Below are 18,318 nucleotides of genomic sequence, written 5' to 3'. Positions count from 1 at the left end.
ATGGCATAAATGATCACCCTTACTTTATTCTAGTACTTCAGTGTTAAATTTTCACGTTTGCTTTTGTCTTTTCTGACATTTTAGGTTGTGAGGTATATAATGAGGGATTTAACTATTTTTCCAAATGAATAATTTGTTATTATAACCCCCCTTTTCCATTCTGACTTCACAAATCACGATGTCTTAACCTCTTACATATGCAGCCGTGCAGTGCAGAAGGACGTTTTGGTCGCCAGCAGACCGCACATCTGAAGGTGGTCCCATAAGAGTATAATACGGTATTTTACCTGTGCAGCAGGTCCTCAAATGACGTCGTTTCATTCAATGTCATTTCGATACAGTGTTGATGTGAAAAAGAATTGATGCCCGCTGGGATGATATCCTGGCCAGGATGGGGGCTGCCTCGCCGGACAGGCTGAGCTGCCGGGACAGGCTCCGGCAACTCGAGACCCTGGCCTGGAGTCGGTGGGAAATCATTGTCCTATTTGTTTTTCTGTTTTTCTTAAATGTCCGCATAGCTTACATTTATTTCCATGTTCAATATTAGAAGTGGTTTGGTCTTTAATTAGAGGCTTGGTGACGGTTTTGTGGCTTGAAATATGCTGCAGGAGTTTAACTCTTGTTGACATCAATTAACCTGTGATAAAACTGGTTTAGTTATATGTCATTTTGCTTCAAGTCTGTTTCCAAAACCTTACAATGACTTGAAGTGAGGACTTACAGCTTTTCTTTCTTTCTTTTTTTTTTTTTTTTTTTTTTTTTGATGGAGTCTCACTCTGTCAGCCAGGCTGGAGTGCAGTGGTACAATCTCTGCTCACTGCAACCTCCACCTCCAGGGCTCAAGCGATTCTTTTGCCTCAGCCTCCCAAGTAGCTGGGATTACAGGCATGCGTCACCATGCCCAGCTGATTTTTGTATTTTTAGTAGAGACGGGGTTTCACCATGTTGCCCGGGCTGGTCTTGAACTCCTGACCTCAGATGATCCGCCTGCCTCAGCCTCCCAAAGTGCTGGGATTACAGGCGTGAGCCACCACGCCTGGCCCAGCTTTTCTATGTTTGGATACACGACCAGGGAGCTGCAGCTGCCTCCAGTGTTCAGCGCAGCCGTGTGTGTGCAGGCTCCGGCCTAGGAGCCATGGGCTACACCAGACAGCCTCGGTGTGTGCCAGGGCACTCTGTCATGTTCTCACAACAACAAAATCATCTAATGACACCTTTCTCAGAATATATCCCCGTTGTTAAGTGATGCACGGCTGTGCTTGCATCTGTTGTTGGATTTTTCTGTTCCATTAATTTGCCTTTTTGTGCTATTATTAATATCGTATTTTAGTATTTGCTAGGATAAGCTGTCTCTCATTCCTCTTCTCACCCAGCATTTTTTGGCTATCCCCACAATTTTGTCTCCTGGATAAGTTTACTCCTTTTTAAGAGGCAGCTGGCAGGAAGCCTGGTCAGACTAATTCAGGTGCCCCATGCAGGGAGAAGGCCCGGCTTCTATGGTGGCAGCTACCGTCCATGCCTCCCATGGGCACTGCAGTGGAAGACGCAGCTCCTTCTGCAGCAGAGTCACTAACTGACCCAGCCAAGTTGGAGGGAAGCCACCAGGAGGGGCTGTGCTGGGCTTGCTTCCCGCCTCGGGCTGCCTGGGGGGGTGCTCTGCAGTCTCTGGGGCCTCCCAGTGCTCCACCTGCCCACCCTCCACTGCCTTTCCTTTCTCACGTCTGCAAGGCAGAAGGCTTTGGTGAGGCTTGCTCCTCAGCCCCCTACTTTGGGTGGGTTGGTGTTTGGAGAGGGAGTTTCCTCAGGGCGAGCTGAAGAAGGAACACAGGCCGGACGGGAAGGGAGGGTGCCCAGTACAGCCTGAGGCCTGGCCTGCAGCAGAGAGAACAGACCAGAATACGGGCCCAGCACAGGCTGCCAAAGCCAACTTGCATTTCTGACAAAAATTTGCCTGGGACCTGGTATTGGTGTCCTGGGGCTGCGGTAAGCAAAGTTCCACAAACTGTGTGGCCAAGCAAGGGACTCTGTTCTCTCCCATCCAGAGGCTGGAAGTCCGAGGTGGAGGTGTGGCAGGGTGGGCTCCTGCTGAGGCGGGGAGGGACAGCCTGTCCCAGGCCCTTCTCTTTGCTTCTGGTGCTTCAGGCGGTTCGGGTGCTCCTTGGCTTGTGGACGCATTGCCCCGCCTCTGCCTCTGTCTCCAGGTGGCTGTCTTCCCTCTGTGCGTCTCTGTCTCTCCTCCTTTAGGGACACCGGTCAGGCACAGTTAGGGCTCACCCCAATGACCTTGTCTTAATTTGCTAATATTGGCATATACCCTATTTCCAGATGAGGTCACATCACATTCACAGTTCCAGAGGTTAGGACATCAACGCATCTTTTTGAGGGTATACAATTCAACCATAAGGAACCAGTAAATAACTATTTTCTTTCACCTCCTACTGCCTCCATCTCACAGCTGTCTCTTCCCAGGACCCGAAACAAGAGCACCAGGGCTCAGCTCTGAGTCAAATGCCTTTTCTGTGTTTCTCATGAGAACCCAAGCACAATTCAAGCTGTTGTCTCTGTGTGAGAATGTGTTCTGTGTTTCAAACCAGTAGCACAGAAAGAACACTTGCCTGCACCTCTTCCCATCCCCACAGCGTGCTGGGGGTAACCCTGCCTGATACCCTGTGGGCTGGGATTAGGCTCGAAGTCACAGGAAGGAATAATTCATCACTGATGGCTGGCCGGGAGATGGACATGGTTGGAACAGGGTGTGGGGAAGCCTAACCCAACTGGGCTGTTGGCATAAACCCATAGGGAAAGGTAGGATCAGGGAGGCCATTGTGGAAGCTGAGGTATGAAGCACTGGGACTTGGAACTGGGTGATGGCAGCAGCGATAGGTTAACGTGGGTGACAGGGTGTGGTGACCGCTGACTATGAGGGGCACACTAACAAGCCTGTCAGCTTCCTCCACGATGGAACTTCACACCATGACCCCAGTCGTCTCTGCAGATAACGTGGCCAGCGCTGACCCCAGGACATCACAGGCAGCACTTTCCTCCTCTGCTTCCCTCCTCTGCTTCCCTCCGGATATTTCACAAAGCGCAGTTTTGTGTTTTTTACTTGCTAGAATAATAAAGCTGAATAAATGGCTGCATTAGGCAAGGAATGGTTTTGCTTCCAGGTCACATAAATCGTGCATCTGTGTTTGTTCTTCATGTGTTTTCAGCCAGTCATGGATATTTCTATTCTTTATTTTCTCTCCATATCATGCGTGAATGTTTTTGTATTTCTCCCCAGGGCTGTGGCCCAGATATCTACGCACTGGTCCTTTAAAAAGAGAACAGAGAAAAAATCAGTAGCTGTGTCCTATAATTTTTGTGCACTCTCTATCTGCATAGATATCCCACCAACTGTTCATAACAATCTGCTCTTTCTTCTCCCTCACAATTCCTTAAATTTACTTTTCTCTCATTTTATTTAATCAAGCATGACTTTATTAACACAAAACAAAACGAAAACCCCTCCCACCTCCTCCGGTGTGAAAACCCGGCTGTGGGCCTGGCACCAGTCTTCTGATACATGGAGATCCAAGTGGCTGTGGGTCACCCTGGAGCTGGGTTTCCTCCGCCCCGAAAAGAGAGAAAGTGAGTTGTGTTCCAGGGGATGGGGAAGAGCTCTGCGGTGGGAAGGCACAGGTGGCCTGGCAGAGGAGGTCATGGAAGCTCATCAGAAACTGACCTTGGGAAGAAGCATGGGGAAGGACGCCACCTCCAGGGACAGACATGTCATTTCCAGGGGTCACATAACCCTGTTCTCCTGATCTGTGCCTGCGCTTTTTGGCTTCATTTCTAATGAGACTGTCAGGAACCCAGAGCTTCACAGAGTGCTCTCCCTGTGCTCCCACCCAGGGGAGAGAGGAGCGAGACATGAGGCACAGGCAGTGTTGAGCAAGTAGCACTAAGGAAGAGAAAGCTCGGGATAGACGCTGTGTTTCAGCAGCTACTCGGGTGCTGTCTGCTTATCCATTGACCACGTGACAACATCTAGAAGGGGGCGCCGGGAAGGCAGAACCCTGTGACCTCAATGTATGTTCCAGACATCGAGGGACACAGCCCACCTGTGGGCCTCGGTGGGACATCACACATCAAGAGATAGTGCAGGGGAACTGTGACCTCATCATGGCGTGAGAGGCTCACACTACTTCTGCAGGTGCATGGCACTCTCCCCAGGCTGCCACAGCCCGTCCATGCATCTCTTTCTAACCCCACACTGCATGCTTGGCCCAGATGCTGAGTTATAGCAAGAACCCTCACAGATACTTGTTAGATAATGAAAGGAATAGCTGCAAAGCCTGCTAAGCCTTCCTGAAGGCTGTTAACTCTTGACTCCAGATCCTTAGTCGTCCTCTGTTTTGACGAGTGTTATCTCATTGGCAATGTCAAGAAAAAAACCATCTGTACTCAGCACAGTGTTTAGAGCTGGACCAGAGGGGCCCCTGCCCTGACGCTGAGCATTTGAGAGCTCCTTCTGCCTGCTGCTGGCCTTGCCCTCACCACCGGATGAGAGTCTGTGAAGGTCAGGTGATGTGCCTATCCACAGTTTGCACCCTTCCCTCCAAAAACATTCTCCGGGTACCTGGGATGCCAGAATTTCCTCCCCCAGTGACCCTGAGCCTCTTTCTGAAACCCATGTGGACCTCTTACCTAGGTCCAGCCACTCCTGAGCAGGCTGCACCAGCAGGGTGGGCATCCGTACATACATTCTGTCTGATTTGTCAAATCCATGTGTATAGAGGCGTTCATAGTGTGCCCTTATTATCCTTGCCAAGTCTGCAGGATCTGTAGTGATTCTCTGTTTCATTCCTGATACTGGTAATATATGAACTTGTATCTCCTCTCTCTCTCTCTCTGTCAATCAGTCTTGCAAGAGATTTGTCAATTTTATTGGTCTTGTTTTTTTTTAATCAGCTCATTGTTTCATGGGTTTTTTCTGTTGTTTTTGTTTGCAGTTTCATGGATTTCTCCTCTGTCTCTCTCTTTCTCTCTTTCTTTCTTCACTTCCTTTTATTTATTTATGTTCTTTCTTATGCTTGCTTTGGGCTTATGCTGCTCTTATTTCTCTGGGTTTTGAGGTGAGAGCATCTGTTGTTTCATCCTTCATTTCACTGTTTCTTTCCTTTGTTCCCTCGACTCAGCTATTAAGCCCAGTCTGTGAACTTTTCATTTTGGTTTTGTATTTTTCATATCTAAAACTTCCATTTGGTTCTTCTTTATATCTCCCATTCCTTAGCTGAGGCTCTGTTTCTTCATTGGTTTTAGGCTGGTTTGTGATTGCTTGTTGAAGCATTTTTATCATGGCTGCTTTGAAATCTTTGTCAGATAAATCTAACATTCTGTCATCTTGGTTTGGCATCTTTTTTTTTTTTTCTGTTTGAGATCTTCCTGTTCCTTTGTGTAATTAGTGATTTTTTTTGAAACCTAGACTTTTGGGGTGCTATGTTATGAGACTCTGGATCTTATATAAGCCTTCTATTTTAACAGACTGGGTCTCAAGTGACTCCAACCTAGGAAGTGGGGGCACCACCTCATTACTGCAATGAAGGAAGTTGTGGGGCTATTCCTGCTTTGTGGGGGTGGTGGCTCCAGCTCCCTTTGTGGCCTCCACTAATCCCAAGACGACTTATGGCCTTGTTACCCCTGGGCAGTGGTCAGAGTCCTCAATGTCCACCACCACCAGTGGACACCACCCCTGGGGGGATGTCGGGGCACCTCCTTACAGACTAATGAGGGTGGAATTCTAGGCCACCCACACAGCCTTTACTGGCATGGGTGAAGGTGGGGCCAAGGTTTTTCTGTGTTGTTTGGCTAAAGTAGAGCAGTTATCATCTAAGAGTTTTCTGCCCCCTTCCCTGGTCCTGTGGCTAGAGGCTTTTGTTGGGATTTTATTTTGTCTGTACCTGCTGGAATTCCTGGGTTGCTGATTTATTTAGCTTCAGGTCTAGTACACATGAGGCAAAGGAAAACCCAGGGAATTCTCCACCAGCTTGCTCCTCAAGTCCTGGGGCCCTTAGCTATCCTGCCTTCTTCTCTCCTCCTGTCAGAGTCATCTTCCAGGAAGTGTCCAGGGTTTCCGATTGTACTTAGTGGGAAGAATAGGGAAATACATGCCTAGTCCATCTTCCTGGAAGAGAAGAAGGATGCATAACACATGCACCTCCAGGATGTAATCAAAAGAGGTAGTATTTGATGACATAGACACACACACAGACACACAATGCAAACACACATACACACCGCACATAACACACACACACCACACACACACACACAACACATACCATACACATATACCCCACAAACACTGTACACATACACACACACACTTGTGCATGCATATATACATATTTTACAAAAAAATATATCAAAGAGTACAGAACAAAGTACCTTGTGCTGGGAGGACATCAGGGTGCTGAGAGCAGTGTTTGAGGATGATCTGTCCAATATAACTGATTAAAGGCTAAAGCATGCTGTAGAGATTATGACTCAAGTGTTACTTTGAATACTCCAGATTTGAAATAAGTTTTAATAAGAACAGCAAAATTGAATGGAATCTTTCAGATGTTCAGGGATTTCATTGTATTTTTTTAAATTGACATACACATATACTTACAAAGGTAAACTATGAGATTTGTAAGGATAGGGAAAAAAGACATTGTGTGATAATTTAAGAAGTGAACAGGATTAAACCTAAGTTGCATCAATTTGATGATTATTCCATCAGGATTTTGAATAGTACTTCAGAGTGAAGATTCTGGTTCGATAATAGAATATGGCATACATGAAAAACTGAAGCCCTCTTACAGTTTTAAAGATGTGCTTCCGTTTAGAAAATCACAGTTGTTCTGCCCACAGTAGGACCTTGTCAACCCCTAACTTGTTCTCAGCTGTGATCAGTCAAATAAACACTTCAGACACAGAGACTGAAGTGTTTATTTGAAAAATACTTCTTGATGGTAGTTAAAGCTGTCCTGGTGACGAGAAGGGACATTTACGCACCTATAAATCCAGGGGACGTCTGGGCCAGAAAGAGGAAATACAACTAACTGAGGAATGTGCCAGGACTTAGTTTCACCCCTTTCTTCTTTTTGTTTTGTTGTTTGACATTTACTAATCCTCTTAACCCATCTGCACATCAGGATCTTGACCAATTTCCTTTGAGATTCTGACTTTTATGAAGAAAAAAAGATGATGTAAAGAATAGCAATGTGATTTGAGTTTAGGATAAAGCGAAGCCATCAAATAGTTTTTTTTCTTTTTGGTCATGTGTTTATTTATTTATTTATTTTGGTACAGATGGAGTGTCACTATGTTGCACAGGCTAGCCTCCAGCGCCTGGGTTCCAGCAATCCTCCTGCCTCGGCCACCCAAAGTGCCGGGATGACAGGCGTGAGCCACCTCACTCAGCCCGTGTGTTTATTTTTAAGGATATTTTGAGAATATGTTGTGTCTTTATTTCTGACTTCTGGGACTATTGTTCTTATTCCTCCATTAATAAAAGTAATGATTTTCTACATGCGTGCCCAGCTTGACAAGCACCCCACATCCGTTATCTTGTTACATCTTTATGACAACTGGTGAGGGAAGCAGAGGTGAGATGAACTTCAGTGCTGCTTTAAGGAGGAGGAAACTGAGGCACAACCCAGATAAGGGGTGTGCTAAAACAAGCCGATAGTACCCGGCTGGGGGAATGTGTATGGAACCCCACTGCAGGCTCACAGCTTGTGGCTCACACCTCTTACTTGTTTCTCTACTTTGAATATCAACACGGAGCAGTGTGTCACTTCTATTTCATATCTCTCCCAGTTGTCTACATGACTGGCTTCACTTACTCCACAGAACTTAATACATTGCAATTTGTGGTACAATGCATTTATTTTATCATGTATTGCCCATGAAAATTAATGGTGGAGACTTCAGTTCAGAAGTATGTATTTCAAAAATATAATTACACTTGAAAGTGAGCAAGTTCAATTGTATGAGAAGGAAGTCACTGTGGTAAAACTTTAGAGAAAGTTATTTATTGTAACTGTAAATAGTACTAGTAAAGGCCTACTGGTAAAGGCCTGTTTAGCAGTGTGCACTGCCTGGTGACGAGAACTCTCAGCGGGTGTGTAAGTACCTTCTCAGGGCCTGCGAAACGTCTTGGAATGTCTTCTAACTTCTTAGCTTTTGCCAGGGTCCCAAGGCAGGAGGAATGGAAGTTGCAAGGAAGAAAGCATTTTTGTTTATACTGAAATTATTTTTAACATCCTAAATGTTTTCAACAACCTGATAAAGCAGTTTCTTTGGTGTGGCTTAGCTTTTTGAGAGGTGAGATTTTTCTGTGTCAAATCCAGGTTAACTATTCTTAAAAGTGATTTCAAAGGCCAGGAAAAACCACTTTGCAGTAATCAGAATGTTATCCAACTGTATAATGTTTACTTTATTGTAAATACTTGTGAACAGTGGTCAATAAATAGTTTTATGTTCCTTTATGCAAAAAAAAGATTTCATCCTGTTATTTGACATAAAGCTCAATCCTATTATGTTTCCAACAGAATTAATACATAGTGACAAAAATATATTGAATTAAATCAGGTTTTTTTCTAGATCCAATAAAAAACACAAATATTTTTAATAAATAAGTGTAAGTATATAGATTTAATTCTACCGGAGGATATTTTCCTTTTTTCTGTGGTTGTACAATATTAGCAAAAGAAATTATTCTCAGGCCAGTTATGGTGGCTCATGCCTGTAATCTCGGCACTTTGGGAGGCTGAGGCAGGTGGAATACTTAAGGCCAGCAGTTCAAGACCAGCCTAGGCAACATAGTGAGACCCTGTCTCTATAAAATATTCAAAAATTATCTGGGCACGGTAGTGCACACCTGTAGTTCCAGCTACTCTGGAGGCTGAGGCAGGAGGATTGCTTGAGCCTGGGAGGTCAAGGCCACCAGCCTGGGAGCCAAGATCGCACCACTGTACTTCAGCCTGGGCAACAAAATAAGACCCTGAAAAAAAAAGAAAGAAAGACAGAGACAGAGAGAGAGAAAGAGAAAGAAAGAAAGATTACTCTCTGAAGATAAGTAATAATGATCACCATAATTAAGGTAATATATTTATACATTTTAGGTCACTTTTTTAGTCACCTCCCAATCTGATCCAGGTGCACCTGTCTGGACCTCCTCCTTTATAATGACCCTTGGCCTTGATTATGCACTCCTTCCATTACTGTCATCCATAACTTTAAACGTGCCCAGATATTCACTATCCTTAATTTATAAGTCATTTTAATTCCTCTGCCACTTCCCCACCACCCAGTCACCTAGTTTTGTTCCTCACTGCTCCATTGAAACTGTTTCTATTTACCTTTGTAATGAATCAACAATATTTGCTTACTAAGAATCATGCTGCACTTTGGAAACCGACCTTCACTTATTCCTGAAAGTCTCCCTGCCACATGGTTGGAGCTCCCTAACCGTGTGGGTGAGACAGAACTGTGCTCTAACCCGGCTCTGCTCTGCGGGCTGCGTGGCTGCAGGGCTGCCGTCCATCTGCACAGAGAGCAGAGCTGCCCCATTCCCGGCAACCCCGGCATTGCACAAAGGGTTATCTGTCCAGTGCTGCCACAAGGGAGGCATCTAGCAGATGCTGATTTTCTCTTCCTTTGCCTGCTAACTCTCTTCTCTGATCAGCCTTTACTCTCAAGTTTGCTGGGTACTTTTCTTCTTCCTGCACACTAATTATAGGTATGTTGGACTTTGTTCTATTTTGAGTAATATTCACTCCTAAATTGAACTTATCCATTTGAATGGCTGTCACCCTTCCACCAATAAATCTGAAGACCATTTACTCTTAATGTTTTTCAAAAACTTCCTATGCAGAGTTTTGTTACTACTATTCAAGGAACTCTAGCACAACTGTCAAAATAAGACTCTTCTTGTTTAATACTATTTTACTTTTCCTCCCGATCCCACCCTCTCTATATTCTTAGATATGAATGTATCCTTTAAGATACACAGTAACAGGCTGTGCGTGTGATATTTCATTTTGCACAGACAGTTGGCACGGGGCTTTACTTCCCCCTGGGTACTGTGCGTAAAGCCTGCCTAAGTAGCTGTCCCCTTGCCTGGGTACCCATCCAGTCGTGGAGGGCTGGGGGTCTGGGGTCTCCAGGCTATGCAGCATGGGATGGAAAGAGCACAGATGATACTCGTTCTTCATCTTCATGACTGCTCAAGTGTTCTCCGTGCAGTCACAGCAGGGGATGCTTCCAGAAGAATTGCAGGAGGCCCCATATCTTCCTTCCCATGCTCACCAACTCTTGGTTGTATGATGCCCTTACATTTTATAAATATGATGGCTTGAAGTGTCTTCTCCTCATTTTATTTCTTCTGGTTACATTTACTGAGTTGAGGAACTCTTCACATACTTGCCAGTCATTTAAATTTCTCTTGCTGTGAACTGTTTTCATTCCTTGCCTGTTTTTTGGGTTGGGTTGCCTATCTTTTCTTGTTGATAACAACATGAGCCATGTGGTCCTCTCAATTGGTACAGAGAGGTATTTGATAAAATTTCACCACTTAAGTTTAATAAAAACTGTAATTGGTTATTGCAGGTGTGTTAGTCCATTTGGGATGCTGTAATGAAAAACGATAAACGGAGTGGCTTATAAACAACAGAAATTCGTTTCTCACAGTTCTGGAGGCTGGAAGTCCAAGATCGAGGAACCCACAGATCCAGTGTCTGGTGGACACTTGCTCCCTGGTTCACAGACAGTGCCTTCTTGCCAAGTCCTCACGTGGTGGAAGGTGTGAGGGGTCTCTCTAGAGTCTCTTTCATAAGGTCTCTTTTATAATCCCATTCATGAGGGCTTTGCTCTCAGGACCTAATCACCTCCCAGACCCCCCTCCAAATACCATCACACTTGGGATTAGATTTCAACATAAGAGTTAGGGGAGACACAAACATTCAGTCTGTATCAATAGGTGAAGATAATTGCTATTAATTTTTAAGCCCACTGTAAATCCATCAACATCACTGAACTCTCGTTAGTTTTAATAGTCTCTATTCTGTTGGAGTGTCTATGTCTAGGATTGTGTCATCTGCCAATAAGGATGTTTTTTATCTTCCTTCCAAATCTTATACCACTAATTTATTTCGTTTTCTGACTCTCTCCTTCTTGCTTCTTTCTTCTTTTTTGTCTGTAAGGACCTTTAGTACCATGCTAAGCAGTTGTGATGTTAATGGGCATCTTTGCTTCTGATTTTAAAGTTTCTCCACTGGATGTTTTTGTAATGTAGCCTTTACCAAGTTGAGCGACTTTTCTTCTAGTTTCCTAAGGGTTTGTGCGGAGGGTGGTGATCTGCTCAGATTAGTGTTTCATAGACTGCTGTGGCCAGGGAGGAGGCTGCTGCAGTGATTCAGGTGTAAGATGAAGGTGGCAGCAGAGACAAAGAGAAACGGACACATTCGAGAAACACTACTGGTAAAATTTAATGGGACATGATGATAGATTGGGTATGGGAAACGTCCCAGCTGGCCCCTTGCTCTTGGCTTGCACAATTGGACGGATACCATCTGTGGAGTTAGGAAATCCTGCAAGAGGTATTGACACGTTGACATGTTGATTCTCACATGTTTGAGGTGAACGTCTCAGAATAAGATGTTGAGTAGATGTTGGATATGGGGACCTGGAGCTCAGAAGAAAGTACCTGAGAAGTTTGCATTGTGCAAAATCACCCACTGCAGAGAGCAAGGCTTTGAGAAAATATGGTGCTGGGATAGAACACCCAAACCTTAGAAATTCTGTAACCAGAGCACAAACCACAATATTAACAATCCTAATTTTAAATCCTGGCATAGAAGAAATATATTCAATTCCCAATAAATGGAATATGCTGCAGTACATACAGAACTTTACTGTAATAAGGAAAAAGAGGAAGGCAGCCTAGGGGAAGGACAGGTCAGGAAAGATCAGAGGGCTGAGCCTTGGAGCCCAGAACACAGACAGGACAGTTACAGGCTTTGCAAAAATGCAGTGATGCCAGCGAGGAGAGTTCCAGGTCACCATCATGTGCTCGTTTCTTTTGCGTGAAGATCCAGGAGAACCAGGCAATCTGGACACTTTCAAACCCAAACACATGGCCAGACAGGACCAGCAGAAGAAACCTGGGGCCGATGGGCATCCAAGTGTGTTCCTGGTGTCTTGCTGTGTTCACCTGTGTCACAGTCCTTTGTGTTATAGCACAGACCTGCTGTTACACGGTGACTTAAAATGTGAGTGCATCAGAGAAATTGGCTCATGACTAATGCAACTTTTATATTATCTTCACACCTAGTCAGTCGCTAAGTCTATCAGTTACACATGTGTTTTAGAAAACATGTGCTCTAGAGCAAACCAGGCTGCATTTCATCAGCAGTATCTGCATGCCTCGTCAGTGATCCTATTGGGCCAGGTGTGTGGGTGGCGAATGCTAACTACCTGCAGATGCATCTAGAAGGAGACAGTGACCTTGGGTCACCTTGGCTACATACTGCATGCTATCAACACCTCACAGATTGCTGTTTCATTTTAAAATCTCTTATAAGCATGAAGAGTATTTAAAATCACTGTGATTTAGGATATTGTTGAACTTGTCCTAATTTGGGGGGGGAGAATTGTTCTTTTCCAGATATAACTCTCACCTCTGTTATACGAAGTCAAGTTCTGGCTCCTCAGCTTTCTGCAAGAAGTGTGAGCCAATATCTTCTTTTAAATGAAAATAATATCCAGAATTATATTTAAGCTCTTCTGAAGACAGCAGCTGGAAGAATTGAAATTGTCTTATAAAATATGTTACCTGAGAAAAATATGCAAATTATTCTATTTCATTGTAAGTCCCATTTCATATTTCTATAATTTTTTCCATTCTCCTTTTGTTTTTTTCTTGAGTGGAAAAAATCCCTTAAAGTAGAAAGGTACATATAAGGTTAATGAATTGCAGAAAGGACATTGGCAGCTGCAGCTCTTCTGAATTGTAGTCAGTCAGTGCAGCCTTGCGTTCTTCTAAACAAAATCCTGCTTCCGTGATTTCGCCTGCTATGTATCACTTTATGTCCTCCATATTCCTTCTGTGAAGAAATGTTGAGCAACCAAGAGAAAGACTTCAGAAGAAAAAAAAGATCTTTTTAATGATGCAGACTAAGAAGGAAATGACATCTCTCCTGTATGTCAGCCTCTTAGATGTAACACGCTGCTGAGCTGCCTTAGCTTTGATTATAAACTACACGGTATCTCTATCTGATTGATGTGGCAACCTGAGAAAATCATGTTCTAGGCTTCATAATGAAGACAATATGCATATTCTTTGAATTAAAAAATAGTCTCAGCTAATGTTAATTGAACCCCGTGTAGGAGGCAGAATGCCAATCCAAACAAAGCGAGCACCCCTCCCATGCAGTGACTGCTAATATGACCCAGGTGTAACAAAAGGTAATTAACATTTGAAATGTTTCTAGCTGTTCCCATAGTAACATAATTGGGAAGGGAGTTTTAATCAATACATGTAGCCATTGACATCCATATACGAATAAGCATTCTGCAGTTAATAAAATTATAACATAGGTGATAAACACGACTTCCCCTGTATTGCTTGGTAGATGAGCATTATGGTTAAAAAATGACTGTGAAAAGTTAGCTCAATTCAAGACTGGTGGACGCGTTTCGGTTGTAGCTAGGCTTTTTCTTTTCTTTCTCTTTTAAAACATATCTAGACAAGGAAAAACAAGCCTCGGATCTGATTTTTTGCTCCTCGTTCTTGTGCTTGGTTCTTACTGTGTTTGTGTATTTTAAAGGCGAGAAGACGAGGGGAACAAAACCAGCTGGATCCATCCATCACCGTGGGTGGTTTTAATTTTCGTTTTTCTCATTAATTTTTGTTAAACAACCATTCTTCACAATGAACAAACTGTATATCAGAAACCTCAGCGAGAACGCTGCCCCCTCGGACCTAGAAAGTATCTTCAAGGACGCCAAGATCCCCGTGTCGGGATCCTTCCTGGTGAAGACTGGCTACGCGTTCGTGGACTGCCCAGACGAGATCTGGGCCCTCAAGGCCATTGAGGCGCTTTCAGGTAAAATAGAACTGCACGGGAAACCCATAGAAGTTGAGCACTCGGTCCCAAAAAGGCAAAGGATTCGGAAACTTCCGATACGAAATATCCCTCCTCACTTAACAGTGGGAGGTGCTGGATAGTTGACTAGTCCAGTATGGAGTGGTGGAGAGCTGTCAGCAAGTGAACACTGACTCGGAAACTGCAGTTGTAAATGTAACCTATTCCAGTAAGGACCAAGCTAGACAAGCACTACACAAACTGAATGGATTTCAGTTAGAGAATTTCACCTTGAAAGTAGCCTATATCCCTGATGATATGGCCACCCAGCAAAACCCCTTTCTGCAGCCCCGAGGTCGCCGGGGTCTTGGGCAGAGGGGCTCCTCAAGGCAGGGGTCTCCAGGATCCGTGTCCAAGCAGAAACCATGTGATTTGCCTCTGCGCCTGCTGGTTCCCACCCAATTTGTTGGAGCCATTATAGGAAAAGAAGGTGCCACCATTCGGAACATCACCAAACAGGCCCAGTCTAAAATCGATGTCCCCCGTAAAGAAAATGCAGGGGCTGCTGAAAAGTCGATTACTATCCTCTCTACTCCTGAAGGCACCTCTGCGGCTTGTAAGTCTATTCTGGAGATTATGCGTAAGTAAACTCAAGATATAAAATTCACAGAAGAGATCCCCTTGAAGATTTTAGCTCAAAATAACTTTGTTGGCCGTCTTATTGGTAAAGAAGGAAGAAATCTTAAAAAAATTGAGCAAGACACAGACACTAAAATCACGATATCTCCATTGCAGGAACTGATGCTGTATGATCCAGAACACACCATTACAGCTAAAGGCAATGTTGAGACATGTGCCAAAGCTGAGGAAGAGATCATGAAGAAAATCAGGGAGTGTTAGGAAAATGATATCACTTCTATGATTTCAAGCACATTTAATTCCTGGATTAAATCTGAACGCCTTGGGTCTGTTCCCACCCACTTCAGGGATGCCACCTCCCACCTCAGGGCCCACTTCAACCATGACTCCTCCCTCCCCGCAGTCTGAGCATTCAGAAACCGAGACTGTTCATCTGTTTATCCCGGCTCTATCAGTCAGTGCCCTTATCAGCAAGCAGGGCCAGCACATCAAGCAGCTTTCTCGCTTTGCTGGAGCTTCAAGTAAGATTGCTCCAGCGGAAGCACCAGATGCTAAGGTGAGGATGGTGATGGTCGCTGGATCACCAGAGGCTCGGTTCAAGGCTCAGGGAAGAATTACGGAAAAATGAAAGAAGAAAACTTCATTTGTCCTAAAGAAGAGGTGAAACTTGAAGCTCATATCAGAGTGCCATCCTTTGCTGCTGGCAGAGTTACTGGAAAAGGAGGCAAAACGGTGAATGAACTTCAGAATTTGTCAAGTGCAGAAGTTGTTGTCCCTTGTGACCAGACACCTGATGAGAATGACCAAGTGGTTGTCAAAATAACTGGTCACTTCTATGCTTGCCAGGTTGCCCAGAGAAAAATTCAGGAAATTCTGACTCAGGTAAAGCAGCAGCAACAACAGAAGGCTCTGCAAAGTGGACCACCTCAGTCAAGACGAAAGTAAGGCTCAGGAAACAGCCCACCACGGAGGCAGATGCCAAACCAAAGACAGATTGCTTAACCAACAGACAGGCGCTGACCCCCTATCCAGAATCACATGCACAAGTTTTTACCTAGCCACTTGTTTCTGAGGACCAGGTAACTTTTGAACTCCTGTCTCTGTGAGAATGTGTACTTTATGCTCTCTGAAATGTATGACACCCAGCTTTAAAACAAACACACAAAAAAATGGTGGCAGAGGGGGGAAAGAGAAGAGCTCTGCACTTCCCTTTGTTGTAGTCTCACAGTATAACAGATATTCTAATTCTTCTTAATATTCCCCCATAATGCCAGAAATTGGCTTAATGATGCTTTCACTAAATTCATCAAATAGATTGCTCCTAAATCCAATTGTTAAAATTGGATCAGAATAATTATTACAGGAACTTAAATGTTAAGCCATTAGCATAGAAAAACTGTTCTCAGTTTTATTTTTACTTAACACTAACATGAGTAACCTAAGGGAAGTGCTGAACGGTGTTGACAGGGGTAATTAAACGTGCATTTTTACTCAACTACCTCGGGTATTCAGTAATACAATGAAAAGCAAAATTGTTCTTTTTTTTTTTGAAAATTTTATATACTTTATAATGATAGAAGTCCAACCGTTTTTTAAAAAATAAATGTAAAATTTAACAGCAACCAGCTAATAGGCAAATTAAGAATTTTACTTCTGGCTGGTGACAGTAAAGCTGGAAAATTAATTTCAGGGTTTTTTGAGGCTTTTGACACAGTTATGAGTTAAAAAAATCAAATGTTCAAAGATACGCAGCAGTGCCTTATATCTGGAGAGCAGCACTACCGTTTATTCTTTCATTTAGAGTTGAGAAAGTTTCTGATGGTACTAACAAAGTGGTGGCAGGAGATTTTGGAACGGCTGGTTTAAATGGCTTCAGGAGACTGCAGTGTTTTGTTTAGCTACATGATTGAATGCGTAATAAATGCTTTGTGCTTTTGACTATCAATACCTAAAGAAAGTGCATCAATGAAGAGATGCAGGACTTCCAACTGATTGGCAAAAAGCAAGCTTTAGCTTGTCTTACAGGATGCTTAGTTTGCCAGTACACTTCAGACCAATGGGACAGTCATAGATGGTGTGACAGTGTTTAAAGGCAACAAAAGGCTACATTTCCATGGGGCCAGTACTGTCATGAGCCTCACTAAGCTATTTTGAAGATTTTTAAGCACTGATAAATTAAACACAAAAAATTAGACTCCACCTAAAGTAGTAAAGTATAGCAGGATTTCTGTATACTGTGCAATCAGTTCTTTGAAAAAAAAAAGTCAAAAGATAGAGAATACAAGAAAAGTTTTTGGGATATAATTTGAATGACTGTGAAAACATATGGCCTTTGATACCGAACTCATTTGCTCGCTCCTTAACTTGACAGCAAAGCCCAGTATGTACAATTGTGTTGGGTGTGGGTGACCTCCAAGGCCATGCTGCTCTCTGAATTGATTTCGAGTTTTGTTGTAAGATGATCACAGTCATGTTACACTGATCTAAAGGACTTGTATATATAACCCTTTAAAAAGATCACTCTGCCTCATTCTTATTTCAAGATGAATTTCTATACGGACTAGATAATGTTTTTCTGAAGATCATATCAATTAGACATTTTGAAAATGATTTAAAGTGTTTTCCTTAATGTTCTCAGAAAACAAGTTTTTTTTTGTAGTTTTATCCAAAAAAGTGCCCTTTTACCTTTGACTCTTCTCTCAAGATTCTTCTTGCTTTCCTTAACTAGGATCTGATGGCTCCTGAGAACCCACTTCCTTTGTGATCCTCTCAAGTGGAAGCAATTTGCTCTCTCTTTGCCCCTGAGACCTGAGTGCCAGGTCAAACTTCCTCTTCAGGTAGTTTTCTGACCACAGCCTTTCTATTAGCTGGACAAACATTTGCTTCTTTAAATCTCATGCAATCTGATGATGCCGCCTCTCCTCTCCTCTTAGTTGTCATCTACTCCACCTGTGTTACTATGGTGCACTCATAGGGGTCGCTGGAATCCATGACAGTCTTCCTTATCACTACCATGCCTGCTATTTACTTGGCATCTTCCACATCCTCCTGAAAAAAACATCTGACCACCTGACCTCTTCGTTCCTCGCCTCCTCATCTCCAGTGATGTTTATCTCTACTCCAAATTAGCCGTCATTCTAAACTTTGTCATCCTGGAAACTTAATCACTTCTAATTGACAAAATCATTGAGCACATTCTCTTGCCTCCATTTTCCGTCCTCCCACCAGGCTGGTTAAAAAGCCACAGTGCAGATGCCTGTCCTATCAGAACCTCCCGTCTGCTGACGAGTTCGCCACCTCATCCACCAGCCCTTCCTGCCAGCAGCTTCCTCCCTCTCCAACAGAGAGGCAGTAACTACTCTAATGCAATATTCAATGGAAGTTGCCATTCAGCCTTTTAATTTTGATCATTGGGGAAAATCACAGCCCCAGAAGAAGTCGAGTGTTTCCTGTTCTCCATGTCTGTCTAATACCTGACACTTCCTGGGAAAGACACACACTGGGCAGATGGTTACTATTAAAATGCATGGTACCCAACCTCATCAGCCTTTTGAGAACTTCC

At 43.6% G+C, this 18,318-nt stretch overlaps 1 protein-coding gene and 1 pseudogene across 3 annotated transcripts in view; both read left to right on the top strand.

Moving 5' to 3' along the window:
* RPS6KA2 (ribosomal protein S6 kinase A2) overlaps positions 1–18,318 on the top strand; it is a 451,529-nt gene that overhangs the window by 145,022 nt on the left and 288,189 nt on the right. The gene's annotated exons all lie outside the window — the stretch shown is intronic.
* Positions 13,006–16,336, top strand: LOC101134003 (insulin-like growth factor 2 mRNA-binding protein 3; annotated as a pseudogene).

This window comes from Gorilla gorilla, chromosome 5, assembly GCF_029281585.2.
Source record: "Gorilla gorilla gorilla isolate KB3781 chromosome 5, NHGRI_mGorGor1-v2.1_pri, whole genome shotgun sequence".
Classification (NCBI taxonomy): Eukaryota; Metazoa; Chordata; class Mammalia; order Primates; family Hominidae; genus Gorilla; species Gorilla gorilla.
The sequence above is the reverse complement of the archived record's forward strand: the minus strand, read 5'-3'. Positions and strand labels throughout refer to the sequence as shown.